This window comes from Anas platyrhynchos, chromosome 2 (genome assembly GCF_047663525.1).
Source record: "Anas platyrhynchos isolate ZD024472 breed Pekin duck chromosome 2, IASCAAS_PekinDuck_T2T, whole genome shotgun sequence".
NCBI lineage: Eukaryota > Metazoa > Chordata > Aves > Anseriformes > Anatidae > Anas > Anas platyrhynchos.
In genome coordinates this window covers 2,953,013-2,980,731 of record NC_092588.1, presented here as the reverse complement: position 1 = coordinate 2,980,731, position 27,719 = coordinate 2,953,013, and the positions used below count along the sequence as shown (strand labels likewise).

General features: G+C 40.4%; 1 protein-coding gene and 1 long non-coding RNA gene across 5 annotated transcripts in view; one reads left to right on the top strand and one right to left on the bottom strand.

Annotated features, from left to right (window-relative positions):
- The window catches only part of TSNARE1 (t-SNARE domain containing 1), a 448,956-nt gene that overhangs the window by 102,605 nt on the left and 318,632 nt on the right, over nucleotides 1–27,719 (bottom strand). The gene's annotated exons all lie outside the window — the stretch shown is intronic.
- On the top strand, nucleotides 18,543–20,558 carry LOC106016107 (uncharacterized). The gene is made up of 2 exons (XR_011807321.1): nucleotides 18,543–18,596; nucleotides 19,365–20,558. It is a non-coding gene; the product is annotated as an uncharacterized lncRNA (long non-coding RNA).

Sequence of the window (27,719 nt, the reverse complement as noted above, 5' to 3'; positions counted from 1 at the left end):
TTGATACAAATTCTGGGCTGGAGGAAACAGTCATACCTCCCACAGACTTCAAAGGCTGCTTTGCCTTCCTGCTCTAAATGTGCCTTTTTTATCTCTCTCTGGTATGTATTTAATCCTGTCTCATCTTCTTGGTAATTTCAGACGATATACACTAACAGAAAATCAGCATATTAAATACATGCCAGTTATTTGCAATATCCCAGAGGTAAGTTTGAGGTAGACCAGTAGATACGTCCTCCCTGCAGATGAGAAATTGAGAAGGCTAGCAAAGTATTTCTCTGCCCATCAACCCCTCTTCCCTTGCTCTCACTAATAACCAGCCAAGGATGAAGCTATTCTATTAAGGTATTTCTAATCTTTAAGGCAAAAGCATCTGTTGCAGAAGATACGCATTTATACACAAATCTATGTATATATAGTTGTGTGCGTTTTTGTGAGTGTGTGTATATGAGTGTAGATGCTTGACAGGATTTTGAGTTTTTCCTATAGGGAGCTGAAGGAAGAAATGGCATTGTGAAAAACAGCTTGCAGAAATGGGACTGATGTACTGAAGTGGAGCTACAGAAATAGACATGGCATCTGTTTTTTTTTTTTTTTTTTTTTCCCTACAACTTTAACCAGGGGGGCTCTAAGAAGACACAGGACTTGCTGTCTCCAGATGTGCTCTTATCTGAAGCACCTGATGCATCTGCAACTAAAAATACCTGGGAAGCCCATAGCTAAATAAAACTTCTCTCCCCAGAAGCAGAACCTTAACATTTGTGTTGTCCTGTGATTTTCTTGAAGGCGGTGCTCCTTGAAGAGTAATTTACACCCCTAAAATAGCAGCTCCTTTAAATGAACAAACAAAAGTAAGTTGAATAGCATCAAATTCTACGATGGTAAAATTCTATGGGGTAAAAATGAGAGCTTCAGTCAGGATCCTAATTCATGTGTATCTCCTAGTACGATCTTGTGGAGCTTTGCCTCAAATATCTGGCATGCCTTGCTGTACTGTCTTCACTTTGAGTCTTCAAAGCTGCACATCTAAGCAGGCCTTTCTGTCCTTAACTTTATAGGCTGGTGGATTTAAGTTTGATCCCACGTCTCATTAGCCTCAAGCAAATGTGCATAATTGAAGGTCTTGGAAAACTTATTTACACTGCATTATTTGTAATTGCTGTTAAGTCCCTTGAAAAGGGACATCTGTTCCATATGCCCAGTGGGAATCAGTAAGTAACATACTTTATATATAGGTAAATCACATTCTATTAATAGACCTCGAGAAAGAAATAAGTGTTGAGGAATCAGGTGGAGGGGAAGAGGAGGCTGGTGAGATACAATGAGAGCTCAACCAAGCACACTCAGAAATCATCGCTAATTGCTGTTTTATTGCAAAACACATCTCCCACTGCTGTGACCCTTAAAGATGTGCTATGTGTGTTGCTGGGCAGTTCTGAAATGGAGGAGATGCTGACCCCAGCTCTCCAGAAAGTGCTTCATAACCCTGGCAGCACAAGTGAAGCACTGGTCTTGCAGGACATCTGGGATGAGTTTGGGGGTGTATGTGAGAAAGAGGGCAAGATATGAAGGTGGCTACTTGCATTTTATTTTTTAATTCTGGAATAAACTGGTATATGTGTATCCCTTGGGTCTCATCCTATCTACAGGTTGTCCAGACACCTATGGAGGATAAGCATATAGTATTTGATAGGAACAAAGAGGGTGTATGTAAATCTTTACCAGCATGTCCAAACTAGCCAGCCCTCTCTTGCAGGCACAGATATTTCCCCTCTGCAAAGGGAATAGTGTTATGGCACCACATCACACTTTGGGGACAAGCCTTGTCTCATTGCCCAGGCTGCTGTGAAGACGTGACTGCTCCACTTCAAGCTGTGGGCACTGTTCTTGCTACCAACTCTAACGTTTTTAACTCTCCACTTCTTGAGGAGCCCATGAATTTGGCTGTGTGAGCACCACCACCACTCCATAACATGATCCCATGTCCTCCGCCTTTGGAAATACCCCCTTCTCCACGCAGCACTGGAGGTTTCCTCTGTCAGACGTTGTCAAACTGCTTGTTGAAACGCCCCAGTTCAAGATTTAGTGCTCAGACTTGCAATTGCAGTTTCAGTTCCTGTTTTTATTATGTTGTTTTGATTGGATTTTTAATTTGCTTTAGCATGTATTTCCAGGCCCTTCACTGTCTAAGTAATCTATAAGGGCATCCACCACCAGAAGGATGTGAGTAGACAACCAGTATGTCAACATCATTTTGGGGCCATTTACCATCGGGAGGGAAACATCCTTCAGTATGAGGGGAAAAAAAACAAAATGGCTTTTAGTGTCTTCCTCTGCGGCCATCAATCCTTTTACACCCTGATATATATATATATATATATATAATATGAAGGTTTAATATTCTCCATCTGTTAAAACTCCAGAGCTAGAGCAGAAGGCTCCTATACTTCATCCTGAAACAGTAACGAACTGTCTTCTTATAAGCTGTAAAAACAAAACCCAGAAAAAGTCCCAAATGAAAAAATACCTCACCTAAAAAAAAAAATAAATCCCATCACCCAAAGGGGATCCTGTGACTAAGTGTGTGCTATACTCATGAAAGCCAAAGGCAAAGGGCTATTAGTGTACACTTGAGATCACTTAGAGAAGCCCATGGGGAAACGCTCTAGTATTACTGCCAAAGTAACACACAAAGAAACTATGTCTCTGAATACCCCAAAGGGATGAAAAAATGTTTAATAAATGAGTTCGTTCCAGAGGTCAAATATTAACGATTTGTGTGTGTGTTTTCTGTTGAAATTTCATTTTCTCTGTTCCAGCCTAGACAGGAAAAAATATCAGGAGGCGAAACTTTGATTAAAATAAACGAATCAACACAAGAGCTGCGTGCCCGGGTAAAGCTAACACATGAGATTATAGAATGCGACAGCTGCAATATTAATAAGGTGAAGAGGAGGAAAAAAGTGATAGAAACCTCCCAAAGTGATCTTATTTGACTTGATCATTTCTGCACTATTTCCAGCAAAAAAAGCCATGAGAACTGGCTAAGGGATAGTCTTTATTATTTGGGATATTCTTATCTTCTGTTTCTCTGCTATGATTCAGCAGAGTCAGTAGAAATAAAAAAGAAAAACAGAAAAAAAATATGCAAAAACCTAATCCTGGAAAGAGAAGAATCTGAGAACAGATGCCAAAAGTGAGGTTGGGGAGAAAGAGGAAGGCTGGAGGTATTCGGGATGAAAGACAGATAGCAGAGGAGGATAGAGGGAATCAGTCTCATCTGAAGGAATCCTTTCTCTTCGTGGTGCAAGTTATGTCCAAGCTAAATCACGTCTGCAAGGTTTGTGGCTGCAGGGGGCTGACTGGCAAGGTCCCCCCATACTCTTGGCGCTGCTCAGCAATTTGTAATAATGAGATTCATTAGCGCTATATGCTCTGCTGGAAATACTTCCAAAGGTTTTAATCGGAGCAGCACAAATGACTATTTACTTAGGTAGCACTTCATTAGCTGCTCCTGCCCTGCTGTGTAATATGGTATAAATTACTAGCTGGTGTTGGCAGCATCACACCCAAACCGACTGTCTTGTTCGTTGTGCCATGCTGCGGGCAACTGGCAAAAAGGGAATTCCGTGTCAGAGCTGAGAAGATACCAAACCCAAAACAAAACCATCCTAAAATTGTGCGACATCTCAAGGTCCAGGCACAAAATTGCTGGCCTACATAAAAGAGATCGGTGTGTGTTGGAGAGAAAACTAGGCATGCTATGCTTCCACATTTAGCTTCTCTGATGAAATGAAGCTGGAACTGGGGAACAAGGGGTGTGTGAAGTTAATACAGTGAGGTCCCAGCATGGTCCCAGCATCAGAAGCACAGTCATTTAAATATTAGAACAAAGTGTGGAAAGGAGGGTTCTCTACGTGAAGATTTGAGACAGGACACTGTTGAGAAAACCTTACTCTTACAAATTGTTTGCTGTGGGATTTTTTATGCCTACTACCCCACAGGTTTCTAAAGCTACTGAAATATGAAGACACAGTCAAAGTTTTCCTCTGGATTAAACATACAAAATAAAAGTGAAAATTTTCAGCTAATGGTGCAGACAACAGTCTTCCCTCCCTTGAATCAATAGGGATTCATCCTGCAGTGGCGGTGGTCTGGGGGTTGAAGATGGGCACCAGACACAAAGTCCTGGTGGGCTGTCTTGTCCACAGGTAAAGTCTGTTTGCTCCAGCAGTTCCTGGATCCACCAACCTTTACACGAGGGCAGGATCAGGGAGGACTGTGAAACCCTGATGTGGATTGAGTGATTTTCCAGCTAATCACCCGAGCTTTAACCTAGCTGCTCAGGCACAGGACTCAAACATTTCCCGAGGCTCTTCCATCCAAACAGCAATTTTGCTCTACACTCATTAGCTGGATGTGTGACCACAGGACAGCCACAGCCTGTCTCAGGACTCTTTAGGCTGCTTTGCTTAGCTTTCACAACCTGTCTTTCTGAGCTATTTAGACAGCACCTTTTACACAGCCTCTGAGTGCAGTGTGGTCTCTGACAACCCTTATTTCACAGGGGAGGGAGTTTAGCCACAGAAACCTAAACCCTATTGAAAAATTCAGGGAACTGGGAAGATCTGGAGTAGTATTCAAAGCCCCAAAGCATGAAAGTGGCCAAACGCTTTTAAAAGCTGTAAAAAGCTAGTTCATGGAGCTTTTAAATTTACGCTCCTCTGTCTTCAAATTTACCTCAAGACAAGCACCGTATAGGACAATGCTTGCAAACAGAAGTAATCAAAGCATAAAATGAAATTATTTTCCTAAATAAAGGTAGATGTGGCAGTAAAAAGTGATGCTAGAATGGCTAAAATGAAGAACGTCATCAGGGTTATTTTTCCATGTTGTAAAATTGCAGGAAGTCCTAAGAGGGTCCCGTGTCATGCCATATGGCTACGCCACCAACCTAGATTCTCCCCTCGCACAACAAATGAGCGTGCATCCACTGAAAGCTACTGGCTGCAGCACTGAATCACACCCAGGAGATTTGGGATACAGACACAAATGATGAAAGATGCATGTTAAATACACATGACCAACCATTGGGATTTCTCTCAAGTTTTGGCCAAACCAGTGCAACCCTAGAGTGAGCACTTTGAAGCGCTAATCACCCCTTTTGACCCAGAGAATCCCTGAAGTTGCTGCCCATCACCTAGCACCTCTCAAGGGATTCCCAGGGATCTTTAGAGCTTGTCTGCCTTAAAACTGCAAAGTACAAAAAACGTTTAGCAATATAAAGAAGCAGAACATCCCACCCATTGAAAGCCTCCCTACATTTGTAAGTCATCTTCTTCCCCCCTCCGCTTTCTCATCTTAAAAACACATTTCCCAAGATTCCCCATTCAGTCAAAGCAGTGCTACACGCACAGTCTTTTATGCAAATTATTTTGTTTATTTTTTATGATGTATGCAAATGAAGTCTTTACTCTGAACATTCTTTATGAGGCTATAAATGTAAGAATAGATCTTGAATTAGCCCTTTTCATTGTCAGAGTGGCACTAAAACCAGCTGAGGGATGCAGAGGCTTAAATGTGTAAGCAGTTGGGTATAAAACAACTTTTATATCTTGTAAAAATTAAGGGTCTGGGTTGAAGTATTTGACTATTAAAACAAGGTCTCAAAGAAGTTAGAAAAATTGCATGTTTTTCAGAAGTAAATGAACATTAGGATAAGAAATCAGAGAGTGAAGCAACCTGTGGTTTAACAGCCTCTTTCTTTCTAGGATTTCATTTTCTATATTAACAGGGAGCTTCCAATGGTAGCTAAAGGCAGTAATTACCTATTTCAGCAAGAAATGGATAAACTGGATGATATTGTATCATTTTTATTCTGCCTTATACACTCCATTTGCTGTATTTTCACATGCTTAGTTTGCACCCGATAGCCCACACTACTCTAAAAATAGGATTACTTCTCAAATAAATCATCAGATAACCTTCAGTTTTACATAATGGGGACAAATAGAGGGGCAAAGGTAGGGAGGAATAAGAAACAGAGAAGATACTAAAATAAGGAACAGATGAGGGGGGATCAGAGGCCAAGGGCTCCAGGGAAGGGGGAAATCTGGAGTAAACGCATGCTTGATATTGCCTCTAATTGTGTGTAACTCAGACTGCTGCTGAAATGCATTTTTCCCCACTTAATCCGACCATTTTCCCAAATGGAAAGATTACAATTAAACACAGCTTTGTCCTGCGAAGAGGGATATCAATTCCCACAATTGGGTTATAGCAGGGTACAAAGAGAGAGACACTCAGCAGAAAGCTCCCAACTCTTTGTATTAGACGAATAAGCTGCATATTCATCCCAGCATGTATTATAGACTTGACAAGTGCTTCTTCGGTGAACAGACTAAAAGGGTGTAGGAGATGCTAGCAGTTTCACAGCGGCATTTTCCATGGTTAAAAAAACAGAGTTTATAACCTGCTGTTGGTATCCTCAACCAGATCAGATCTCCCTGCCAGGAAGGGATTCACATTCCCAGGGATGGCTACTGGAAGCCTGCTTGGCATACCTGGCACTCATCTTCTCACCCCCAGTAGAGTAACCCAAGGTGAGTTACTTGTATATGAGGGAAAAACGTTAAAGTTAGAGGAAGAGATATGTTGCTTGTGAAAAGATAGCTAGACAGACAAATAAATACACATATGCATGTACAGTTCTAGGTACAGATGCTATCTCCAACCAATTTCAAAGGAAATAACTTTTTTTTTTTTTCTATTTTGCTTTCTCCAAGAAGATGTCTTTTTTTTCTTAAAGTGATTCTTCCCAATTTGGGTATTGTTTACAAAGTTGGACTAGGGATGCTCGACCACAAGAAAAAATAATGGGCATTATCCTAGGAATTTATTGCTTTCATTATTCTTAAGCACTAAAGAATTCCTAAACATGCTTCTCACTTATACAGAAAGGTTTTAGTTCATTTGAATCTTGGTTTCCTCCTACTGGGAATGCTGGGTCATCACCCAGACCAGAGAGACCATTTCCTGCATCCTGCCTGGAGACATAAGAGTCATGCAGGTCCCAAACCCTGGTCAGGAGTATGGCTGAATTATGTTGTGTGTGTATGAAAGTCAGCTCCCCCAAATCAGACTTCCATAGTGCTCACTGGGATTCCTCTTGGTCTACCTATTTCTAAATTTATAGATATGTATAGTTATCTTCTCTTACCCCTTACCTCTTTAGAGAGGATTTTTATTCAAAACTTCCTTACATTGATGGACCCATAAGAGCACTGTTGATCATAATATCAGCGTACTCTAATCCATTAATATGGGAAAACATGAAACTCGCTGTTCTGACTGTCTTGAGTGCCTGAAGGAGGGACAGGTCTCCCATGTTTCCGTACCACTAGTGATTGTCATGAAGGTGATATAAAAAATTAGCCTAATGTATCTAACAATGAATAGATGGGATGAAGATAATCATTTCTGATTTAAGATAAATGTTGTTAAACTGTTTGAACTAAAGATGGAAACAATTGGCTGTGATTAGGCTTCCATTGCACATACCAGCCAGGATAAAACAGATATAAGCACTAGAAAGCTTCTTGCTGAGGGGACAAGCTTAGTGCATGGTGAGAAGGAGAGTACAGAGCAGGTTTAAAAAGAGAAATGAGTTTAAGAGCTGTATGAAAATGTCCATGTTGCCATTGTATGTATCTCCCTATGCCATTTTCAAGGAGTAAACATAAGCCACAGCTCCAGTGAGGGGAATCTCCCTGACGATGTGCAGTTGGCAGATATTTGCCTTTGTGTTGATGAAGTCAACCTGAATACAGGGTTGGAGGGTCTAGACCCTAGAGAAGGTCCCCCTGGTAGTGCCCTGTCCACAGTCACACTGCTGGCCCTCAGCCTGCCTCCACTCTGCTCACGTCACGTTTACATCATACATCCCACAGCATCCTATCATGCAGGATAGAAATCCAGGGGGTTTCAAAGCAGCAACCCAGGCTTGCCTTCACCCATGTGCCCTGGTCACAAAATGTTGTAGACATGCACTGGTGTGGTTGGGCATGTCCATATCAAGGCACTCCTTGTGCTTTGGATCATTCTCACTGCCCAAAAGCAGTACAGTTCCTCAACAGAAATAAGAAGGGTGCCAGGGCACAGGCTCAGCAACTTGGAGAATCACACTGCTAAGTTGTCAGCACACCCCACATGCCAGTTTGATCTAGGCCAACTACTGCTCTTCCAGACATTGCTTGGGAAGAGATTATGGGGTTGTACAAGCCACCTACTGTTTTCAGTAGGCAACATGGACAAAGTTATGCTGCTTTGGGAGAGAACAAAATTTACCTTCACAGATGCAAAATAAATGGGCTACTAGCATCGCAGTACAGAGACTGATAGAGAAACCAAGCCAAGGCAAGTTTTCCTATTTTCACCAAATGCAGAACTGCACCCCACTGTCTTATGACTTTATTTCAAGGTTAGGAAATGTTGTTTTGTTGATGGAGAACAAAAACACAGTCAGACAAAGGAACTTATGCAATACTTGTTTGTGCCAGAACAGGGAACAGCTGAACTCTGTAGTGCAGTAACAGCGAGGAATCTTCTTTAAATACCTCAAACTTCCCTAAAGCAAACAACCACCACCACCACACAACCAAAAATAAAATAAAATAAAATAAAATAAACAGAGAAAAAATAAAACAGAATAAATAAATAAATAAATAAATAAAACTACCACCCTCATCAAAATAACATTCAGCCTAATATTTTCATAGAGCTGGACAGCCCTTCTCCCAGTGTTACCCTGGAAGAGTGAAGAATTTATTTGCCTGCTGAACTACACTTCCAAGGCTGTGGTACAGCTGCATGCTGTAACCTCTTTGATAGACTTGGATTCTTCAGTTAGGAGCGCAAATGTGGGTATCTCCATGAAAATACCTTCCAGATCCTCAACAGTAGTCACAAAAGCAAAGAAAACCATATTGTGCAGAAAGCACGGAGCTGATAATAGTGCTGAAAGTAGCACAATGCCATTGTATAATTTAACAAAATGTCCTCACCTTGAATATTGTGTTCGAGTTTGGCTGTATCACCTCAAAAATAAAGCAAAATGAAATGGAGTGCAATGAAATAAGGTAGGTAGAAGGGGAGGAAGAGGCAGGGCCAGGCAAAGAAAATGATCAGCAGCCTGGGAGGACTTGCCAAAAAAACAGGAGAAAAGAGAAGAGGTTATTTCATTTTGAGCAAGAGCAAAACAGAATTATTACTGGGATAGAGAAAGTCAGGCACGTAAGAGAAGGAGGGGAAGGACGGGGGAAGAGAAGCTGGTGGGAGAGCTCAGACAGACTTGCGAGGAGCAAGAAAATGCAGAAAGAGAGACGAGCATTTTTGTGCTACAGACTATTGAGTCAGTATCCTAAACTGTAGTTTATGCTTCTGTTTTGTGAAGGTTTGAAAATGTCTTGTGTCTCTGCATCTTAAATAAGATGGTGAGACAGATGGAAGCTGTTTTACAAGTGTGAATTCTTCTTGTAAGGAAAGCCAAATGAAATTATTGAAATGAAATTAATGTTAAGGGAGAGAAGCATCCATAGAAAGTACATGGTTACGCTGTTCACATACTCCAATGGATAAAATAAAGTTTTATTGCAAATGATAATATAACACCATGAGACACACAACTAACCCAAAGACTTCTGGCCGCAGGATTTCTCAGATTTCCTACTAGGCTTTCATAAGTATTAGCAAAAAACAGCTATCTTCCTAGGTCATCCGACTAAATTTTATCTTTTGCTGGTGCAGCCTGTTCCAGCATTTCAACACTTCAAGGAAAGACCTCACACGGTGCAGATCATCTCACCACAGAATACCCCCTAAAGCCTTTAATGACTTCAGCCAAGATCTACAGCAAGCTGCTGGTTCCAGAGGGTTAGAAGAAGCCAGTGCATCACTTAAAGTTCCCAAAAGAGAGATTTGGGAGGATTTGGGAGGATTTAAGTGACTCCTAGGCTTTGCAGAAGACCATCCAGGAGAGGGTATCTCACCCTTAACGCACTCAGTACACAGCCTTGGGGCTGGGAGCATATATGTGATGTAGAAAAGCATAACCGAATTTTTGTGACAGAATCCTTTTTAATTCAGAATTTTCATGCTCCTACTGTTGCTGTCACCTCAGCTAAGCACCATGCCCTGGCTGCATGGGCCATGCTGAGGACTTGGCTGATGCTTCGAGCCACGGGATTCAGGCGTGTTTCTCTCACATGGCCTCTGGAGTCCACCTGCACAAGTCATTTGTTGATTTTACTAATCTGAATCCGTACTAAGGTCATAATCAAAACATAGCTTTTGAGCCCTGAAAGTAATCAATTATGCACAAGTTAGAGTCCATCAAATATCTGAAGATGTGCTCTGACAGTTGACTTTTGCTGCACATGTTGCATTGTCAGGCTGCCATCGGTGCAGCTGGCTTCCTCCTCCAGTGCTAATCCTGTTAATTCCTGCCAGGTCAGGTTCTTCATGTCACGATCACCCCTTGGGAAGGCATCAGACCTACACCTGCCCTTCAGTCCCTTTCCCCAAGCTGGGCTCAATGGCAAGAAAGCTGGAGTAGGGAGGAGGACATGGCTGGTATGGGGAATGTTAATAACCCATTCTGCTACAGGATTATATCATGGTTATATTTACATTGCTAAAAAAAAAATAAAAATGTTTATTCTGTGATTTCAACTAAATGGTACAGATTAGCCATATAACCCTGTACTGGTCTGGCCCATTTGAAATGGGCCAGTAGTGTCTACAGATCATCGCAAACGGCTCTGGACCTACCTCTGTAAGGTGCCTCTGTAGCTCTTAGACATAATTAGGAAGTTTTGTGTGCGTTTATTTATTTATTCAGTCATTTATTTTCACATCAAAGCAGCCAGAAACACTTGATAAATTTGCTGCTCTTCATCTGGGTGGCTTTTTACAGCATAGCCATATGGTGATGGATTATGTACCTTGACATAAGAAGCTGACGGGGCAAGTCTGGTGGAATGTTGGATAGTGCCAGGAACTTGATTTGGTCTGTTTCCATCCAGATAGAGGTGGATCATCCCCCAAAACATCTAGGTTTCGTTTTGGAATGAGCTCTTGGTTCACGCAAAAAAAAAAAAAAAAAAAAAAAAAAAAAAAAAAAAAAAAAAAGTGTGCATAAATACTAATCCTGTGCCAATGTGGATGATTAGGGGACAAAGATGTGGGAGTTATTTGACAACGTGGATGTATCTTCTGTGGCTTCCTCTGTTTGTTCCTCCATCCTTTATCTCACAGAGCTATTTACAATGCAAGCTTTCTGAAGCAGGAACAAATTCTCCCTATGGATTTGGGTAATGCCTAGTATGAGAGGTCTGTGATCTCAGCTAAAAGTTACTGTCATATCAATATCAATACTGCATCTTATATATGGAAGTATCTCACAGCACATTATAATTTTAAGTGATTTACGTAGACTGGGATTGTTCTGTCTACTCCTGAAATGCTGCAGTCTCTGGGGAAGAAGATACTGGCCTATAAAGAGCACACAGACACTGCACGAGGGAATTGGGATTGACTAGTTGATACCTCTCTCTCCCAGAAACCTGTTCCTCAACTGCCTGCACTTAAAGGAGTTTAAAATGCAGACCGTAAAATAGATGCTAAGTAAGAAAACCAGCAGCCTGCAGAATAGGTTGTACACACTCTACAAAAAGCTATTGAGGGAGAAATATTGTCATAAATTGTATTAAGCACAGTGTGTTGAGTCAGAAGCACGGCTTTGATGAAAATTACAATAGCAGTTTGAAGGCAAGCCATTTTGTGTCTTGTACAATGCCAAGCAATAACGCTCCTGTTCATACAAGGCCTGCTTGATGGACTTGGCAACAGCAATTACTGGTGTTTTACTCTCCCACAACCATTCCCCAGGAGACGTACTCCTCCTGGAAGAAATCTGGTGCAGTTTGGTCAAAGTGGATGTTAAAATTATACCCAGTGATTACAACATTTGTTGGGGTCACTTTTTGCCCTTGTTTATCTCTACTCGCTTTGACTTGAACCCCAAATATCTTGCTCCTGACCTTGTCTCTGGGGACAGTAGATGGCTCGCTGCTTTTAAATTGCCACCAACTGGAGCAGCTAGCAAGGATGCCAGCATCCCTCCCTCCCTGTGAATACAGCAAGTGGTATAAATGTTCTCCAGTTCATTGGTTTTGGCCCTTTGTGGGCTAGACAGCTCTCCATGACATCAAGAGAGGGAGGGTTTTGCACATATAGGTAAAAATAAATGAATAAAACAGCTGGCTTAAACTGGCCTGAAAATTGACCAGCTCGGCCTCAAGCTGGATTTACTTCCCTGTGCTGTATTGATGATAAGGGGAAAATATTTAGAGCAATTTGCAGTTAAAAGGTAGGGAGCTTAGCAAGCTCAGAGCTTCTTGAATATAGAGAATTGATTTTGCCCAAAAATAGCTGATGGGGAATTTCTCTGCCATTTATACAGCTCATGCCAGGTGACTGCTTCTACCTTGACAAAGGAAATCTGCTAAGGGAAGGACGAATATAGGTGTGACAAAACATGGCTCTGTTGTGTTGTTTCAGCAGTGTCAGCACTATAAGGGCAGTGACCATCATCTTAGGGCACATCCCCATATTTCAGTCCTCCCATCATGCAGGGCTTCCTCCCAGACCAGAAGCAACCGGTCCCTACCCACAGAGACACTGGTGGGCTTCAAGGTGATCGTTTGCTCTCATCTGCTCTGTACAGAGAGTAGGGCTGTGGATTACACCAGGGGCTGCTTCCCAAAGCAGGTCAGAGAGATATTTTATGTTAAAAGTAAAGTGGGACATGGAAAAGTTTGCTAGAAGCTCTGATATCAAAGGAAACCACGTTGACTTAGGAGGTCTTGTTAGATTCCTGGCTATCACCTTCCTTAACTACTGAGAACAGTGTGGATTCAGCATACTGTTTCCAAAGGCCAAAAGCAAAAATTGAACTTAAAACAAATGAAAATGATGAAAATTATTATATTTATTTTTTTTTTCTTTTTCCCTATGATTCAGATTCAAGGATAATATATCTAAATAAAATCTAATTTTGGGACTACACATCTCTTTTAGTGACCAATATTCTCGACATCAAACCAGTGACATTTCCTCATGAGGACAAAACTAAGAGTACTAAAAATGTTCCTGGCCCTTTGGTAGAGGGAAGTTCTCACCCTTAAATACAGACCAAACACACATTGCATTGGACCACAATCCTCACTCAGGACTTTCAGCTTTTCCTTAAACTGACAGAGCAATGCAGAGAATTCAGAAGTTGGTAAAAAAAAACATGCAAGCAGGTGTCTGAATCATTGTGCATAAGACTTGTTTGCCCCCCAAACAGCAGACAGTGCGGATGTAATTGGCAGATCTTTTTCATGCACTCTAACTTTGCCAAAAGCAAGCTGGAAGGAAAGCTGAGTGCACAGAGAAAAAAAATCGGGTTTCAGGGAAAACGATGGCCTACAGATTAGCTCCAATTTACAGACAGTGCATAAGTGTGACATTAGTCATACTAGGAAGGCCAGGCTGGTCTAGAATATCACCTGCCCTGGGGCTGCTGTAAGAAGTGAAATGCAAATACCATCTTGTCTTTGAACAACAGGAGCACAACTCTGACACCTATGCAAAAAAATGAGCACTTTCTTTCTTCCGGAAGGGGTGACTTTATCTGCTCTGGAGCAGTCCTTAGCAAAAGAAATGCATGAAATAAGATATTTTGCAGGACCAATGTGCCCTAACTCTGGTCCAGCCAGTGCCTGGATTAGCCCTGTAGCTGTTCTAAAGCAATTTTCCAACACAGGAGCCAAGCCCATGATGATGGAGGAGCAGACCATAGAGGATGAGGGCAAAAGATAAAAAAGTTCTGGACCACCACCCTCTTTGATGCCTGTGCCAGGTCCTAAATTCTCGTAATATATCCTGTAAGCAAGGAGGAAGGAGCCAGACCCTGCTTGATAGCCTGCTGTATGGTTTAACCTTGTGAAACCAACCATGTTGCTTGCTCATTTTACCACAGGTTAGTGACATTTTCCACAAAGGACCTCAACAAATTTACGCTGGTGTCAGAATAAAATATTCCAATGAACTCTTTGGAAGTGGCCACTGCTTCTGATGTCTTGACTTATCCTGTGACTTATTAGGGCTGGTTTGGGAGATTTTGACTTTGGTCATTATTTTACCAAAACCAAATTCAAATCCCATGAAAGATGTTTTGAAGGTGGAGTGTCTCATTTTATGTGCATGTGTATGCTACCCGTTGTTGGTTTAGACTACAAGAATGAAGCTAAGGAGGGACATGACCAAACTCTATAAGTAAAGCAGGAAAGCAAACAGAAGGGAGGAAGACAAGATAGCTAAACTAACTGGAAAAGTTGTCACAAGGACAAATGCTTGTAAACTGGCCATAAAGACATGCAGACTGGAAATGAGGAGAAGGCTGTCAACATAAGAGTTGTGAAGCCCTGGAACAGCCAGAGTGGGAAGTGGTGTGGGAAGGAACAAACTGATGGGTGTGAAGATATAAATTGATGCATCTATGTTCTTAAATAATGAATAAATAATGCTGGCTGTAGGGACTAAGTATCAGCCGTCTCTTTTCTCTCAACAAGACAAACTCTGGGGACTCAAGCAAAGTTTCATTTTTTATTTTTTTTTAAACTGTCTTATTTTCAACACTTTCACTCCTCCAGAGGATAAATAAATAAATGCATCCATAAATAATAAATATGAGATGGAGAAAAACAACAACAATAACAAACAAACCAAAAATGAAAGCATCTAGAAAAACTAGAGGATGAACCATCTTCTATCCTCAGAAGAGCTCAATTGCACAGAAAGCCCACCGTGCACAAAGACGACACGTCCCTGAATCCCTGACTGAATATTTTATCTGTCCTTATAACTAGAAACTAAGTACATTTAACAAGATATATAGTGTACACAGATCAAAAACATTAATATGTGAGAAACATGAGAAATACTTGGTTCAGTTGGGAAAACAGTAAGAAATTTAGATTATTTTTGTTTCCTTTTTTTTTTCTTTTTCTATTTTTTCCCCCAAAGAAAGTCCTCAAAGAGAAAATCAGGCAAGTTCCACAAAAAGCAATGTTCTTAGAAGAAGACTGACCCACTTATGTTTATTTTTAATAGACCTGGAAGACCTGTGAAATTTAAAAAAGTAGAAAAGTAAAAGCAAATAACACAACCTCAGTTTACTCTGTAAATGGTGTAACGAGATGAATACTGGAACAGTGCTGTCATTTAGGAAATATAATGTTGAAAAACTTAATAGCGTGTGGAAAAGATAAGCAAATTTTATTTTAAAGCTGAAGAAAAAGCTTTAAGGAGACAGATTCAATGTGCTAAATCAAATGGTTAGGATAGCTCTCTGTTTTGGAAAAAAAGCAGAACAGCTTAAGGTATGTGCAAGGCAGTATGGCAGGATGCTGTGCCACACTTGGGATTAGTGTCTCTGGATCTGTGTTCAGGCTCCACTTTCTCACTTTGCTTACTTATAACACTCAGTCTGGTGAGGACTGTGAGTACTGCTTTGCTCTAAATAGCAATGACCTTATCCTGCTTACTGCAGCATCTTCATGCTGCCTGTATCTTGAATGGTTTCTGTCCTTTGTAAAGACACTGATGCTGACAATTTACTATCATGTTTACACTTCAGAGCATAAACATAACAAGAGTAATGAGTTGTCAGAAATATGGAGAACTGCCCGTCCTGATGCTGGCCCAAACTGCCTTTTTTCTTCTTCTAGTAATGGGGATGTAGAGCACCTCTTTGCTAGCTCTTCTGGTGGAAGAACTCTCTTCCCTCTCTTCCGAAGATTTTCTTCCCTTAGCAGCAAGCAAAGAGAAGAGATCCCATTTCAAGGAAAAAATGAAGTGTCTTCTGTCTGCACTAAGTGTAGCAGTACAACTATTGCTGTCCAGGAATAGCTGAGAAGTGGAAAGAAAAGGGCCATAAAGTGCCTAATTAAAGATGGGGGGGGGAGAAGCCAGGGCTTCCAGATCCTATCGCCAGCTCCCTGTTGATTCCTCCTGTGAGCAAGACAATACCTGGAACAAAACCAATGTCCAAATGCGAAGAAATCTTCTTTCAAAGGCAGTACCAGAAGGGAAGGTGAGCACTTTTCAATCTTCACCTTTCACATCTTTGTTTCAATCCCAAAATTGCTGCTGATTTTGTAGAGGAAGCCCCTTTACACGTTGTGCACAAGACACCAGTGAGAAGGAAAAAAAAATCAAGCAGAAGCTATAAGTGAAACCCTGCCACATCTATTGTCATTTCATGGGATGCTAACCAAAGAAGAGACTTCACAAAGCTATTAATTTGCTCAATTATGCCTGATAGATGTTAGTTCTTTCGCTCTTGAGAATCCATCTCTTGCCTTAAAGCTTGTCAACGAGTCCCTGAGTGACACTACAACCTTCACTGGCAACGGATCTCAGGGCTTCATTATGGAAGATTTTTATATTGTTCAATGATTTGTGTGCATCAGTAGGTGCAATACACTCACAAATCTACATGCACAGACAAGAGGAAGAAAGACAAGGAGACAGTTTGGTTGCTTTGCATTTTCTCCATCAGAGTAAACAAATGTGTTGTTTAATCTTAATAAAAAGAGAGGTTTAGTAACACAGTCTGTTTTCAGTGACTCAGACCAACCACATCTAAAATGCTCATTAGCTGTTGTATTACATGACAAATTGTCTACCTGCTGCGATACTTCACTTTATGAAAAACTCTTCACACTAACTATGCCCACAAAAACAATTTAGGGTTAAAAAATACCATTACAGTTAAATAATAACAGGGGAAAGGAGAAATTAACAGGCAGAAGCCAGGGAGAGATGAGCTGTTTTCAGCTGATGTTTGAAATGAGTCAGAACAAATGCAGCACAAGGATAAAGTCAGAGCTGTAGGGAAGACTCACCGACAGCAGAAATACTCCAGGAAATGACTGCTAATAATGAAAGAGAGAGAGAGTGGAATATTGTGGCTGAGGCTGGTCTCCCTTTATGGTGGGTTTTATAACACAGAGGGGCAATTTTAAAGTGGATGGTGTAATGAATGAGGGAGTTAGGAGGAAATGTTTAAGGCTGAGGAGGGGGTGGGCTCTGTCTTTTAAATATGTAGAAAGTAGCAATAGCATCTGTGCTTATGCCTGATGAACTGGAAAAGGAAAAGATGGAGATAGCAATAATGAAGACCAGAGGAGAACTAATTAAATTCAATTTATTATTATTACTCTCTATTTTGCTGTGTTCCACACTGATTCTTATGTATCTATTTCATAAGTCTGCTTGCTCTTCCTGCTGTGCTGTTCTGTACATGGCTAAGCTGCATTGACAAGGATTTTTGCCTGCATCTGGAGTTTCTGGGATTCGCCAGGTAAAGTCACTTTGTTTTGGGGTAATATTCAGGCTGTAGGTTGATCGTTAATTTGTTCATTCAAAAGTTTGAGAGTTAGCCCACAGGATACTGTCTAGTTCCTAAATTATCACAGAAACCAGAAGTAACCAATATTTAAAATCTCTAGGTGGGGCACACCACTAATAAAGATGAGTTTGCATTGGAGAGGAGGGGGAGGATAGTTGACATGTGATCTCACATTGCTAGAGATCACACCCTGCCTGTAGTCTGAAAGGGATCCCAGAAGTTTCCCACCAGTCCTTATGATCTGAAATCAGTGAGTTGCTGGAGTATTTCAGAGCAAACAGCAAGGGCTCACGAGCAGGAACTGCCTACCACTGGGGAAAGCCTTCTAATCTATGCAGTAATACCGAAATTGGAAGGAAAATATGGTGAACCATAAATTCACACAGAAAGATAATACGCCTTGACAGTTCATGGGCATACTTAGCTTTTGTTTCTTTTTTCTTTTTTTAATTCTATTAAGCTAAATTGTTATAGGAGAGAGATTCCAGAGGAATCAATAAAACTGCTCCAATTTATCCAACCTAAGGTTTGGGCTGACTTTCTGTTATGACCTACCATCATATTTCCACTTCACTACCCTTTATTACTTGATTCATTCCCTGTAGGCACTGAGACAGAAAGAGTTCTTAAAGATGGAGGTGAATGTGATATATGCAGCGAGCTGCTCTACTAGTTCACAAAAGGGATGGGATTCATTTCATCTCACTTTGAGGTCCTGATACAGCTGTCCCACCTGAGCTCCTTGTCTGGATTCCCATTGAAGATGCTGGAGGTATAGTAAATATAGTCAATGGTGTTCTGAGTGTGAGTCATCTGACCAAATGTAGATGCTTATTTTGGGATGTGAAATCACGCCCCAAGCTCCATTGACTCTGCTGACTCACTCTGCATTGACTACAAATGGAGTCTAGGGCAACTTGCCCAGATGCAGACACCCACATGGCAGACATCCGCAGCTAATCAGATGAATCCCACCAAATGGGCTCCAGGTGAAGACCATGACCTTCAAGACATTAGGTGAAAGGGAATTGAGAGCGGTGGGACAGAGGGATGAGGATGGTCATACTACAGGGAGCAGGTTGTGGGATAGGGAGAAGCCGTCTCTTGGCTTGGGGATGGAAAGGAGGGGACAGGAAAGATTTAGCTGTTAAGTATTTTCTCAACATGCTGATCATTATGAGTCTGGTTTTCAGAAATGCTGAGCAGCCACGACGCCCACTGAAGACAATGGGAGCTCAGCACTTCCGAAAATCATAGACTTGCTTCTTAGCATTGAATGTAATCTATATTATTTAAAGGAATAAATGGGGCTTGGGGGGCGGGCATGCAAACAAGTGAATGAGCTTCCTTTTCAGATGCTTTGCATAGCCCTTTCTATCATTATTATTGCTGTTTCCAGACATTATGCGCAAGGCAAAACTACAGCTGGAGCATTACATGGAAATTAAGACTGCAGAAGGTTAGGAAACTCTGACTGCTGTATTCCCTGGGGCTGATCCAAAGCCTAGTAAAGTCTGCAGGAAGAAGCCCCCAGAGTGATGGTCAGAAGATGTTTTATCTGGCTGCAAAGCAAGTGTAAGAGGTTCCCAGAGGTCCATCTCTGCCATGACACTTAACGAAATTATTCTCTCCTCAGGATGAAGCTGTGTAACTTGGTTGAGCAGATGCAAAAAAATACATCACTTTGGAAAGAGGAGTCTCACTCCTAAACCCTAGTCCTTCCTTAACCAACCAATGTGCTCTCATGTGCCAGGTCTACTGCTGGGTTGTCTTTTCTAAGAGCTATCTGAAGTCACTAGTGCTGAAGAAAATGTAAATTATTTCTTGATTTTTATTTCTCTGCTAGGTTAGTGAGCTGAATATCCTCATTGCAGCACTTGGTAAACACCTGAGCCTTCACAGAAGAGGAGGAATTATGAGATTTGGGAAAATGTTACGTCTCCTTGAGGCACCTGGTAGATTCACCCCACCGTGCTTTGGAAGGATTCACCTACACGTGCTTTGGAATAATTTATGAAATTACACAAGGGCAGCGAGGATTTTTTTTTGTTGTTCATTTATTTGTTTAAAATCATCTGTATTGCTTCACTGGTATGGTTTGCTGTGTGACACCATGAGCAATTGCAGCCACACAATAGAGATGAGGCCACTTTGTCACTCCCTTGTTTATTGCTATGGGTTGTGGAAGAAGCATTACAGAGGAGTCCCAGTGAAGCCCTCTGTATCCCAAAGAGAGTCAAGAGGCAGTGACTCATGCATTTCAGCTTTTAGAAGGAAAATAAAGTTTTTATAAATCAGAAGTAAAATACTGAAAAAAGGAGAATTAATACAGAAAGATGGAGAGAAGGACGAAGTATCCTGGAAAAGTTTTGCTTCTCTTGGCAAAGACGATAACCTGCAACTAGATGCTGACTGAGTTTATCTTAAAACTGAAGACTGGATTGAAGTTGATTCACAGGAAGAATGGTTTTAAAGTATTTTGTGATGGCAGAGACATTTGATTCAGTTGGGCCTTGAAGATTTTGCAGGAAACTAGCTGAAGCAAACTGAGTCATTACTGATTATCTTCAAGAGCTTGTGGAGGATTCAGAAGTACCAGAGGGCTGAAGAGGGACAAATATAGAACCCGCCTATGGAAAACAGAGTTGGCGGCTGGGAAATTACAGACTAGTCGGCCTAACTTCAACTTGTGGGCAGATGCTAGAAGAAATTATTAAGCAGCTATTTGAAAATATCCAGGAGGTAATGATCTTCCTAAAGAGAAATAAATAAAATGAATACGTAATACAGAAAGAGGAAATAATTCAAAAGTAATCAAGTTTAATTTCTAACTTACTGAGAGGCCAGGTGAGAAAGGAGGTAAGAGAAGATGCTATAAAACTGATGCTAGAAAAAGGTTTTTTCCACAGTGAGGTTATGAAGGTCTAATTCCAATTAAGATAGGACTGATTGGAAAATCACTTTTGAAGAGTAATTGTCAAAGGCTTCTTAGTGTCTGACTAAAAGAGGATCTTAAATGATATCTATCAGTGATGTTTCTTAAGTCCAATTCCATTCAAAATGCAAGCACTGACTTGTTTTAATAATAAGAAAAAAAAAAGTATGCCTAAATGCTTGTGAATGATAGCACGCTTGAGTAAATGTAAAAGCATCTAAATGTACAGGAATCTAAAATGATCTTGAAACGAAATTTGGAGAGATGTGTGAAATTGGGAGGAAGAAATTTAATATAGAATCATGCAGTTTTCTATGCCCTCAATGAAGAAGTTAAATGCACAAATACAAGCTTGTTTGACTGCTTGTCAAGATATTAGAAAAGAATCTGATGCTGAAAGGGAACCTCAAGCTCCTTACAAATCAATGATGTAATGTTGTACAAGAAAAATAAATCTTATTTTGGAATGTTTTGATGGAAATATTATCAGTAACTCAGAACAGATTTTTCAAGCAAACTCACTGTTGATGAAGTAAAGTGATACATTCATTTTTGGCATTGCACTTTAAAAACTGTAGATATAAACTAGGAGTAGTCTGGGGAGAGATATAACAATGACAAAAATCTTTGAGCACTTGATCTATCAGGAAAGGTTGGATAAATAACCCTCTTATCCCATTATGGCCATTGCAACCACTTCTCCAACTCTCAACTTTTCACGTTCCTGACTTCTCAGAAGAAGACCTACCTCAGAATGCCCAGGCAAAATTCCTTCTTCTTGTGTGCTGAAAATGTCAGGTGAGCACAGAGAATTAGTAAATGCTGACGATGTCTCATTTAATTGTGGACCTCCTTTGCTTCATTCTGTTACTACTTTATAGGATGAGCATCCCTTCTGCCAGCTGCTACCCTAATTTCCATGCACTCTTCCATGCTGCTCATTAGGCCTCCCTTGAGTAAAAAGCCACTCACACCTTTCAACCTCAGCAATCAACCTTAAGCATCTTAGCTGGACCTTCACCAAGACTCTGTCACAGCCAAAAAAGAAGAATTATTGCTCCAGTAGGTCATTTGATACCACAAAGATTTGAGCCCTAATTTACATGCCTCAAACTAAATGTGTGAAGTCAACTGCTGTTAGTTCTCCCTGAAGTGTCCTTCACTAGCTCATCCACAAAGGCCTTCCTCCTACAGAAGAAAACCTTAAAAAAACCTTCATTGTTGCAAGAAGATGCTTGCAAGAAGTCTAGGACATAATGTCACACAAATCAATGTGTTTTCCAATTCCCATAGCAAAAATGTTTAATATAAAATACTTTTCTGCCCTAGTATCCATGCAACAGCATTTTTATTTAAATAATAGGAGCTCTTCCTGACAAGAAGCTTTTGAAAAATGGCACTTTGGAAATGAAATGGAAACATATAATAAGCAATGTGTTTTAGAAATTTCAGTTTCTTCCTTATCTTCAACATTCCTGTCAGAGAATGGTTTTAGTTGGAAGGAACATTGAAGATCATCTAATTCCAACCCATACCTTCCACTAGATCAGGAATTGTCCATTTTGGACATAAGCTACTTTCTGTTTCCATTCTTTCTCTCTATCGAAGCTTATTTTCATTCACCGTAATGGAATTTAGGAGACTCAACATATTTTTCTAACAGTTTCAAAATAACCACTCCAAATTATTGGAAACTTAAAGTCATTAGCAAACCCTTCAAGATAATCTCCTGCATACTCATCATGACCTACTCTAATTCATAAATATTGTCTCCAAAAGTGTCACACACATTTTATATATATATATATATATTTCCTACCCAAATTGTTTGCTAAATAGAACTGAAAGACATGAAAAGTGTGTAAGCATCTATTTCATCTTTTTTTTTTTTTTTTCTCCTCAGCAAGAAATATAGCCTTCTGGACATGGAGAAGTCAGGTTTCCACTCCCAGCTCTGCAAAAAAAATTTACCGTGCGTTCACTTGGGTAACTCAATTATTGTCTCTACTTATTTCCTACTATGTAAATTACAAGGAATATGAATTTCAAAATCTCATCAAGAGTGGAAAGTTCTCCATGGTAAAAGAATTATTTCCACACTGACAATACTCTCTATTCAGTTTTGCTTTTAAACCATTATCTACTGAATGAGAAGGCCACTGAAATAAATAATTCTTCCCTGAGCAGCGAAATTTGTTCCAGAATATAAGAAGTGGAAAACATTTTTTGATTCTGTAATCAACTTGTGGCCCTACAAGAAACTGAAGAGTTCTATATCCTTGTCTAGGAACCTAAATCGTAACTGAATCACATTTTTATATCAAATTGCTAGTTGGAACCCTTTGCCTGAAAAGGACTGATTTTCCATGCCTCTCTTTTCTGCACAGTTTTGTCAGTGAAATTCCTCAGGTATTTTGAAAACAGGAATGAATATTAATCAGAGTATAGAAAATGAAGCAAATTAGTCTGCAGAGCTCTAAAGCATATCACGAAAACCTCTGACTAGTAATAGTAGGACAATAAAGAGGGATTTTCAAGATATAATAAAAGGAAAATGCATCTTAAACTAAATTCAAATATTGCAAGTAAAATTGGAAGAGTAGCAATAATACAGCTAAAAAAAAAAAGGGAGAGCATGCAATACAATTTTTGTTCATTCTTTGGGAAGAATCCAGATGATGTAGTCAGATCATAAAAGGGATGACCCAGGTAATTACAGGCTTGCCACTCTAACATTGATCTTAGTCAAAATAATAGAGTAACTGATATAGGACTCCATTAATAAAGAATTAAAGAAAATTAATATAAATCAATGCCAGTCATTACCGGTTTTTGGAAAAACAGATCTTTGAATGTGATGTCCCTTTTGTTGAGGACACAGTACTATGTTGTGTGGTGAGGCTAATCTGTATTATTATAAAATGAATGTCTGAACTGGTGCAACGTGCATATGATAGGAATCAAAGGCTGCCCAAACACAGCAGTCTCAGGTTGTTCAAGTAACTAGGGAAATACTCCGAAAGAGAGAGAGTCTGTATGTTTTCTACAGACGTATTTCCCCCATTGGGTATTTCTGTTAGTAAGATACAAATCTATCCTGTTGGACTTGACTCCTTGCAAGATCCCTCTTACAGAAGGTTCAGGAGATCTCTACAAGATGAAAGTATTCAACAGGGCCAAATGGAAACCCACACAAATGAATACAAAATTCAGGCCATACCAATAAGATGGGTAAAGATGGTGATTTTTGCCTGGGTGACTCTATAAATGCTTAGGGGTCAGAATGAATGATCAGGTCAACAGGAGCTGCCATAAGGACATGAAGGCTGGAATGTAAGATGCTGAAGTAGGAATGAAAATATTTTGATAGTAGCATTTGTTATTTCAGTGCTGAGATCCACAGATCCACATCCAAACCATGAAAAGTTTTGACAAACAGGAAGGAGTACAGAAAAACTCTGCAGTGTAACTGCAAGACAGAGGTTGAAAGAAAGAAACAAAAGGGGAAGGGGAAAGGAGAAAGGGAAAAAGGAAAAGATGAAAAAGCAAGCAAGCATACAACCAACCAACCATAAAAAAAAAAAAAAAAAGACCAACACATCTGGTCTCTTAGGGCAGGTTCTGGAAATTTGGAAGTTGCATCAATTTTCCTCATCAAAGAGAAACTGAGGTCTGCTTTGGCCCCAGGACACAGCTGCTTGGGGAACCTGACTTTGTTAATAAGGCCTTTGATTGAGCATGTAAGTGAAAAGTAAAATCCCATGGTTGAACCCTGAGATGGATAACTTCACATTTCAAATCTAATGTGAATGTTGAGCACTGAAGGGAGCAACAGGATGAAAGTTGTGGTCGGCCCTTTCGTGATTAAAGATTCAAAATTGCAATTCCTCCCTCTACCTCTTCTTCTGAAGTAAATTAGTTCAAGAGAAACCTGATCTGGGTGAAATCCACTGGCTGATGTCCAGTTGACGTGATCACAGCAGTTACTGCTGCTTTCATCATTTCTGATACTATAATTGAATCCAGTCAGTGATAAAAGCTTACCAGGTACTTCGGCATGTTGCAGTATGCTTGCATGGCATGACATCTGTTGGCTGGGTGCACAGCACAGTTTTCTTAGTATAAAAAAGTAAAATACAGGGGGGAGCACAGCACAGACCTTCCCAGGCTGTATTTGCCTCACATTGATGTGCATTTTTCATCCCATAAATTTGTTATGGCTCCAGCTCCCAAGCTTGAGTGAACATTCATTTTTCTTCCTTTACATATATATTCAAACAAAGCTGAGCTGTGGGCTGGCAGTAAAGAAATGAGACTCACATTATTGGCTTTGCATTAGGTTTGTTTATAAAAGACAAGGCATATTAATCATAGATATCTACACTGGGAGAAGCATGCAGCAATGCAGGAAATGTATTCGTTACAAAAAGCAGGATGTCAAGCAGACTAGGAGGTGCCATGGATTGATGCACTGGCTTCTCACTCATAAAGAAAGCTAAACAAGATTTTCCTCTAGCTCAGACAGAAAGCACAAATTAACCCTTTCAATTTCTGGGTCCCCAAGGAGCAGTACAAAGCAGGCTTTTTTTTGTCTAGTTGCCAATTAGTTGAGACTTTGCACTGGAGTGATAGCTCGTAGGTGATGTTTTAATAAAGGGTTGCAAAAAAATATGGTCCGTGTTATACTCCCAGAGAACATACTTGCACCATGTGGATGGGATAATCAACAACTGAAGGCTGGATGGTCTGGGTGCTGTGAATTTGAAGGCTAATTCTGCCTTGACTTTTAATTCCATGCAAAGAGTTGGTGATACTCCACAGGAAGTAGACTAGCAGGGAATCCATCCTTAAGGCAGAATTTTCCCTTAAAACCCAAGTAAGGAAGCATTATTCTATTACACATATAAGCGCTTAGGCACAATTACTGGGGGAAAATAAAGTGTTTTGATACGGACCCACAATTATTAATTCAGTGCTATTAAAGTACCACACATGTTGTGCAACTACAAATTGGAGGAAGGAAAGGGATGATGCCCCAAGGAACTCTGCTTTCTAAAAGCATTGGCCGCTGGGGGAAAGTTCCATTTGTAACAAGAGCTTTAGAAAAGCTATGTGGGAAACCACAATATAATGCAGTCCCAAAGAACAGAAATTTGATCAAGGGTAATTTAAAGTGACTTGGTCCTAAATTGCTTCTCCTCCAGTTTCTTTCTAGAACTCTGGCCAAGACCAGGCTACCACCTTGTTGCGCAGACACCTCTTAGTGAATGTGTGTGCTATCAAGGGTCGCCTCAAAGACATGGCAGGCAGTCACAGTTGCAATGCTAAAACAGGATATCTTTTCACAAGGCTGTCATGCTACCATGTGGTGCTGTGACATGGTGACATACTGTAAACCCCGGTTATCTGTTTAGTGTTGCATGACTGAGAAAAATAGGATTGACATAAACTCAAGGGAAAACTGGGCTCATTTTGGTTTTATGTGTTCAGGTACATTTAGTGACACTGAAGTGGTTGAGAAACAGCTGTTGATAGAAGAAATACTTAACACAAAGAATGGCTGCATAACTATCTTTCACAGAGGTGATCTTGGGAATTCAGCCACAGGGTATTTTTTGCCGTGTTAAGGAGGATGCCCCAGGCTGACAAAACCTGACGTCCAAAGAAAGGGAATTCAGAAGAGAGCAAGACGTATAAGACATTTTTACTGGAGGTGAAGAAAAAACATTTTTATGATGGTAAATGAATCACCCTGCACAGAAGAAAATAGAGGAGACCTCCATCTTAGTCTCTGCATAATAATTTTTAAACAGCACAAGATGCAGACTGCTAGTTGTCTGTGGCACTCAGAAGTTGAGGGATGCCAAGGAGAAATGGTTTTGCGGTGGAGGAGAGAGGTGGCATACAATAAATGAGCAAGGAGCTTTCGTTTTCCAGAGAAAAAAAAGAAAAAGAAAAAAAAAAACCTTATGCAGTCCATATAGGAATCAGTGACCAGAAGCACGTGAATATCTTTTTCTTTCTCCCCCCCTTTTTTTTTTCCTCCCTCAGAACAACCAAGATTTTGATTTTGCCATCCTTCTGAAGTCCTCTGGAGGATTTTTCTCTCCCTGTCTTTACTGAAAGAACTATACTTACAGAAGATGGAGCTTTGAAAGTCATATACAATCAAAGAGTATTCCCTTGGGTATGACATGGAATCAAAAAAAAAAAAAGGACAGGGGGTTGGAAAAGCAAAGTAACTTAATTTTCAAAAATAAGACATGGAGTCCTGCAGAAAACCCCATTGTCCTCTGTTTTGCTATTAAGCTTCCTCGGGAGAGTAACATTTCACAAATTTAACATAGCAGCCCTATGCTAGGGCTTTTAGCCTAGTTCTAGCCTAGATTAATCTTTCTCTAGCATCTGTTCTGTAACATAAGCAGAGCAGTGAAGATGGTCCACAGGGCAGGAAAACAAATGCCAAGGTCCTGCCCATTGATAAATACACCTTGACCATCTTCACTTAGTGCTCACATGATGGGAAAGATAAGATAGAGTTTGTTACCTATTTATGTGTTGCCTTCTCAGGCAGGTCAGCTTCTCATACACAGCAATGATGCCATAGATGCCACCTTAGATGCCATAACACACAACCTCCATCTCTAACAGTGGCCTGTCTCTTCCCAAATTGAGGTGGGAAGCAATGTTTCCCCTCAAAAACAACATCAATCTAGAACTTTCTCAACCCAAAGACCCAACTAAAGAAGCAATATAGCACCCATGGTGCAACTTAAAGAGAGGGTGGTAGAACAACCAGGAAAATGAGTCACACCCCTTCTCCTTCACACCCCACACTGTCAGCAGCAGCTGCAGCCCAATTCAGCTCAATAGTTTACAGGTGTCTTCAGGAACAACTGTCATAAAAAGCTCCCAAAATATGCACTTTTTTTTTTCTTTCTTGTTTTCTTCTTTCATTTTTTTTTACTGCTTTTTAAATTTTGTACAGCAACAGTTACCCAATGAAAGCAGGAATTAACGGAAACGAAAGGAAATGAGAGACACTGAAGGAAAAACAAACATAATCAGCTCCAGCTGCAGCTCAATTAAACAACCGTTCAGAGAAAACTACTCATTCACAATTTACTCACAGAAATCCACTTTCTTACATTCTCTTCAGGATTTCAGAGCCACAGAAGTACACTGCACTTTAAGGCCCTTTACAAAGTAATTTAAGGCTGTTCACGTTGTGCAGGCAAATGGCAGCTCCTTCACGGGCTGCATTTG